The sequence below is a fragment of the Triticum aestivum genome, chromosome 6D (assembly GCF_018294505.1).
Source record: "Triticum aestivum cultivar Chinese Spring chromosome 6D, IWGSC CS RefSeq v2.1, whole genome shotgun sequence".
In the NCBI taxonomy this organism is placed as follows: domain Eukaryota; kingdom Viridiplantae; phylum Streptophyta; class Magnoliopsida; order Poales; family Poaceae; genus Triticum; species Triticum aestivum.
The window spans coordinates 154437486-154444427 of NC_057811.1; positions in this window are offsets into that span (position 1 = coordinate 154437486).

Here is a 6942-nt window from a genome sequence, read left to right on the forward strand (position 1 = left end):
AGAATCTTGAAGTGAATAAGCTGCCACGGTCTGAGCTGATAACCAATGGAATACCGTGGAGTGAAACAATCCTGGACATATAGAGCGTTGCCAACTGGCTAGCAGTGATCGTTTCTTTGACTGCCAGAAAATGTGCAACTTTGGAAAGCCGGTCAATGACGACAAGAATAGCATCATTACCTTTCTGTGATTTGGGAAATCCAGTGACGAAGTCCATTTCAACATGGTCCCATTTCCATTCAGGAATAGAGATAGGTTGCAGAGTTCCATGTTCTGCTTTGATACGACAGCAAACGTCACACTCAGCAACATAACGAGCAATGGCTTGTTTCATATTAGACCACCAGAATCTCTGACGGATGTCTTGGTACATCTTTGTACTACCAGGATGGATACACAGAGGTGTATCATGAGCTTCTTTCATAACTTCCTGTGTCATATCCAGGTTTTTCTCTGCACATGGCACCACTAGGCGGCCCTTGAAGTATAGGGTGCCATCTTCAGCAATGGTGAAGAATGAGGGCTTTCCTTCTGCGAGGTAGCGCTTAATCTTGTGGGCTTCAGAGTCATACTTCTGTAGCCTTTTGATGCTATCCACGAGATCTGGTTTAGCAACTAGGGTATTGAGGGAACCCTGGGTAACAACGTGGAGGTTCACCTTGCCAAACTCCTTAGGAGGGGGAGTGAGTGCACCCGAAGGAACAATATGGAGGTTCAGCTTCCTGAATTCTTCAACAAGCGAGGGCTGAACTTTATGAACCTGGAGGTGGTTGCAGTAAGACTTGCGGCTCAAGGCATCAGCCATTACATTAGCCTTGCCTGGCGTATAGGAAATACCCAAGTCAAAGTCTGCAACAAGCTCCATCCATCTCTGTTGACGGAGGTTCAGATCTGGCTGAGTAAACAGATATTTCAGACTTTGGTGGTCAGTGAAGATCTCGCAACGATTACCGAGAAGGTAATGTCGCCACTGCTTCAGCGCATGAATGACAGCAGCAAGTTCGAGGTCGTGAACTGGGTAGTTCTCTTCGTGAGGGCGCAATTGCCGAGAGGCATAAGCAATCACTTTGCGGTCTTGCATTAGGACACAGCCTAATCCTTGACGGGAAGCGTCGCAGTAAATGACAAAGTCCTTCTTAGTATCAGGTGGAGCTAGAACTGGAGCAGAAGTCAAGTTGTCTTTGAGTGCCTGGAAACTTTCCTGACATTTGTCTGTCCATTGGAACTTGACACCCTTATGCAACAGGTTAGTCAGAGGCCTGGCGATCTTAGAGAAGTTCTCGACGAATCGACGGCAATAGCTGGCGAGACCGAGAAAACTTCTGACTTGCTTAACGTTCTTGGGAGGAGTCCAATCAAGAATAGCCTGAACTCGCTCGGGGTTGACGGCAATACCATCCTTAGAGATGACATGCCCAAGATAGGTTACTTCCGGTAGCCAGAATTCGCATTTGGAGAACTTGGCATATAGTTGATGCTCTCGTAGCTTCTCCAGCACAAGTCGAAGATGTTCGGCATGTTCTTCTTCGTTCTTGGAAAATACCAGGATATCATCCAGATAAACCACGACGAACTTGTTGAGGTAATCCATGAATATATAGTTCATCAGACGAGAGAAGGTGGCTGGAGCATTGGTTAAACCGAAAGACATGACGGTGTACTCGTATGAACCATAGCGAGTCACGAAGGCGGTCTTTGGGATATCCTCTTCTCGAACACGGATCTGGTGGTAGCCCAACCTCAAGTCGAGCTTAGAGAACACTGACGAACCCGCCAGTTGATCATACAGATCATTGATCCGAGGAAGAGGGTACTTATTCTGAATGGTAGCTTGGTTTATAGGACGGTAGTCTTGAACTAACCGGTTTGTCCCATCCTTCTTCTTGACAAAGAGAGAAGGTGCTCCCCAAGGAGAGCAACTTGGGCGAATGAATCCTTTGCGAAGAGATTTGTCGATTTCCTCCTTAAGCTCAAGGAGTTCATGCGGCGGCATTTTGTAGGGTCGCTTGGCTATAGGAGTGGTGCCTGGTTTCAAGTCGATGATGAATTCGACAGCTCTAGCAGGGGGAATCCCTGGAAGTTCTTCAGGAAAGACGTCGAGGAATTCACGCACGACGGGAATGTTTTCAATGCCCTCGAGTGGTGCAGCGTTCAATGCATTCAATGCATAGAGCCTTGCCTCGGCGTTTTGCACCAGATGGGCTTGGTAAGTAACTATCTCATCTGAAGGGTGTAGCAGATGGACGGTCTTAGTGGCGCAAACTATAGAAGCAGTATGCGGTTTCAACCAATCCATACCCAAAATGAGGTCGATGTTAGACGACTTCAGGATAATGGGAGAGGCATAGAATTCCAGCCCTTCGATTTCCACGGGGACATCGATGCCAACCAAGGAGGTTTGACACTGTCCCACGGGGTTTTGACCAGTACCGAAGTGTTCATCTCCTCACATTTAACGTCGTGCTTGTATGCAAAATCTTCTGACATGAATGAATGCGATGCACCTGTATCAAATAAAACGGATGCTGGTACTGAATTTACGAGGAGTGTACCCATCACAGTAGCAGGCTGGTCTTGAGCTTCGTTGAGATCAACGTGGTTGGCATGAGCACGACCATAAGACTTAGCATTGTTGTTGCAGGGCTGATTGTTACCACGGCCAGTTGCTGGAAGGGCCAGTTGATTCTGGTTCTGGTTGCATTCTCTAGCACGGTGTCCTGGTTGACCACACCTGAAGCACAAGCCATTATTCGGAGTGGGAACAGGAGCTTGGGATGGTGGAGCTGGAAGTCTTGACTGCCTAGATGGTGGTGGAGGCAGACGAGGTGCAGCATATGTCTGCCTTGGGGCAGATGCATTTGGACGGTACATGCTGTTCGGGATCCATATCTTACGCTTCTGTGAGGGCGGGCCCGAAGATGAGCCCGTGTCACGGTTGCGCCTGTGAGAGCTCTGGTATTCCTGCAGACCAGTTTCGACATTGATGGCCTTGTTCACCAAGGTGGAGAAATCAGCAAAGTCATGCACTAGAAGTGCGAGCTTGATGTCAGCTTGAAGGCCATCACGGAACTTCTCCTGTCTGCGTGCATCAGTTGCAATGTCTTCTTCAGCATAGCGGGACAAGTCCAGAAACTCCCGCTGATAAGCTTCGACAGTTTTGTTGCCTTGGGTGAGGTTGCGGAACTCACGCTTCTTCCGGTCCATGACTCCCTGAGGAATGAAGCGGGCACGGAAAGCAGCTTGGAAGTCTGGCCATGTGATGATTGTTCCAGCTGGCAGAGTACGCCTGTGGCTGTCCCACCATTGAGCTGCGGGTCCCTTCGAGAAGAAGGAAGCAAAGGTGACATAGCTGGCAGGGGCTACATCAGCAGACTCTATCTCATAGGTGATGTCACGGAGCCAGTCATCAGCATCCAGAGGCTGAGTTGAGCTGCGGTAGATGGTTGGGTTGAGGCGTATGAAATCTTGAAGAGTCACTTGAGCTGGCTGCTGATTCATATTGGGGCGAGGAAACTGAGCCATCATATTTTCCATGAATTGGCGGTTCAGTTCAAACTGTTGGATCATACCAGCCATGTACTCAGGTGGTGGTGGGGCATCGCCACCACGACCACGACCACCTGGTCTAACCATCCTGCTATTATATAACAGGGGTAGTTCAGCATTGAGAAATTTGCAATGACAAGAATCATTCATGATGAAACATGCATAATGAAAGGAGCACGATAGCTACTACATAGTAGTCGACATAACTTACAAAAGGGGTCATGCATAGAGTTCAGTACATAGAGTTCAGTACATAGACTAAAACATCATAGGCGGCACACAGGCTCGCGGCGACTGCAACTAATACTACAAGCAAGCCTACATCAGTCCCAAGAGGTACTGTGGAGGTAATCGTAGCCCGACAGCTGGTAGTGAGGCAACGGATAGCCCTCGACGTCAGCAGACTGGGGGCCGCGGATACTCAGGTGTAGAGCCCGACGCTCAGGTGGCAGAAGAGGGCCAAGTGCGGGAGAGTAGCCTCCCACCTCTGGCCAACCGACACCATGGGGCATCACGGTCCTGGCTGGGTAGATCGCAGTATGCGGTACCTGTCCAGATCGGACAAAGGGGTGCAGCAGCGTCAGAGCACGGTAAAGGTGCTGACGGGTGGTGTACATCTCGTGGCGAAGAGCTCGGTTAGCTCGATCCAGCCCATCAGCAAGCAGAACCAGGTGCTGATGGTAGAAGGGCTCTCGGGTGACAGTGGAGTAGGCAGTAGTATAGTATCCCTCCGCACCAACATCAGATGCGATAGCAATGTGCCTGAAAGGGGAGGTGTCCAACTCCTGATACTCTCCACGAAGACGTGTCAGAGCAGCATAGGCAGCATCGTGGACAGCCATATCGATGGTCACACCAACACCATGTGCGGTGTGCAGCACAGTAGTGGAGTCGTACTCCCGAGAGTAGAGGTGGACGATGGCATGGTACTGCTCCTGGTTAAAGTCCTGGTACTCCTCGTAGACGGTGTACTCAGGGTGCCAGCGATAACCCAGATAGGTCATCATCTCAGCTAGCACCGCAGGTGATCCCGAGGCACCAATGGCCGTCGTGTGGCGAACGACCTGCCTCGTGGGTTCCATCTGAAAGCAAAGACGTTTCAAAGGAGTCAAATGACAGTGTGTGAATTGTTCAAAATACTATTCTAAGAAACAACTATGGCTTATCCAACTTTGGGGTGAATGCGGTCACGGGATCCTAGTGTTAAAGCTAGTAAATTCGTTTAACCCGAGTAGAAGAGAGTTCAGAGTCCCAGAGTAAAGGTCGAGGAGTAAAAGATACTAGTACCACCCAATGGCGACGTGGGCCCGTAAGACACACAGCCATGTTAGTAAAGGTTTTGTAATGTCTAGACTCGACTTCGGCCAAGGAGTGTGGAAAGGGGGATTCCTACAGGCAGTCGGCTCTGATACCAACTTGTGACGCCCCTGATTTGACCGTACACTAATCATGCACGCAAATGTGTACGACCAAGATCAGGGACTCACGGGAAGATATCACAACACAACTCTAAAACATAAATAAGTCATACAAGCATCATAATACAAGCCAGGGGCCTCGAGGGCTCGAATACAAGTGCTCGATCACAGACGAGTCAGCGGAAGCAACAATATCTGAGTACAGACATAAGTTAAACAAGTTTGCCTTAAGAAGGCTAGCACAAACTGGGATACAGATCGAACGAGGCGCAGGCCTCCTGCCTGGGATCCTCCTAACTACTCCTGATCGTCGTCAGCGGGCTGCACGTAGTAGTAGGCACCTCCAGTGTCGTAAGTGTCGTCGTCGACGGTGGCGTCTGACTCCTGGACTCCAACATCTGGTTGCGACAACCAGATAGAAAGGAAAGGGGGAAAAGAGGGAGAGAAGCAACCGTGAGTACTCATCCAAAGTACTCGCAAGCAAGGAGCTATACTACATATGCATGGGTATATGTGTAAAGGGGCATATCAGTGGACTGAACTGCAGAATGCCAGAATAAAAGGGGGATAGCTAGTCCTATCGAAGACTACGCTTCTGGCAGCCTCCATCTTGCAGCATGTAGAAGAGAGTAGATTGAAGTCCTCCAAGTAGCATCGCATAGCATAATCCTACCCGCGATCCCCTCCTCGTCGCCCTGTTAGAGAGCGATCACCGGGTTGTATCTGGCACTTGGAAGGGTGTATTTTATTCAGTATCCAGTTCTAGTTGTCATAAGGTCAAGGTACAACTCCGGGTCGTCCTTTTACCGAGGGACACGGCTATTCGAATAGATAAACTTCCCTGCAGGGGTGCACCACATAACCCAACACGCTCGATCCCATTTGGCCGGACACACTTTTTTGGGTCATGCCCGGCCTCGTAAGATCAACGCGTCGCAGCCCCACCTAAGCACAACAGAGCGGTCAGCACGCCGGTCTAACCCTATGCGCGCAGGGGTCTGGGCCCATCGCCCTATGCACAACTGCACGTTGCGTACGCGGCCGGAAGCAGACCTAGCCTAGTGGCGTTCCAGTCCAATCCGGCGCGCGCCACTTAGTCGCTGACGTCAAGAAGGCTTCGGCTGATACCACGACGCCGGGATACCCATAACTACTCCCGCGTAGATGGTTAGTGCGTATAGACCAAATGGCCAGACTCAGATCAAATACCAAGATCTCGTTAAGCGTGTTAAGTATCCGCGAACGCCGACCAGGGCCAGGCCCACCTCTCACCTAGGCGGTCTCAACCTGCCCTGTCGCTCCGCCACAAAGATCCACTTGCGGGTACTCCTACGGCCGACCCGACTTTAGTCATCACATGTGTCATGTATGTAGTATGTAAGTATATACCCGTGATCACCGCCTAGGTGATCACGGCCCGATAGTATAGCACAGCAGACGGACAAGAATGTAGGGCCACTGATGGAAATCTAGCATCCTATACTAAGCATGTAGGATTGCAGGTAAAGGTATCAACAGTAGTAGCAAGGATAGGCTATGCATCAGGATAGGATATCGGAAAACAGTAACATGCTACACTACTCTAATGCAAGCAGTATAGAGAAGAATAGGCGATATCTGGTGATCAAGGGGGGGGGCTTGCCTGGTTGCTCTGGCAAGTAGGAGGGGTCGTCGACTCCGTAGTCGAACTGGGCAGCAGCAGTGTCGGTCTCGTAGTCTACCGGAGAGAAGAGGGGGGAAGAAACAGTAAATACAATGCAAACATAAGCATGACGATGCGTGACATGACAATGAGCGGTGCTAGGTGTGCCCTAACGCGACAGTAGGTGGTACCGGCGAAGGGGGGGACATCCGGGAGGTATTCCCGATGTTTCGCGTTTTCGGACAGACGGACCGGAGGGGGAAAGTTGCTAGTTCGATAGGTTAGGGAGGTGTGGTGGACGAACGGACTGCGTATTCGGATTCGTCTCGTCGTTCT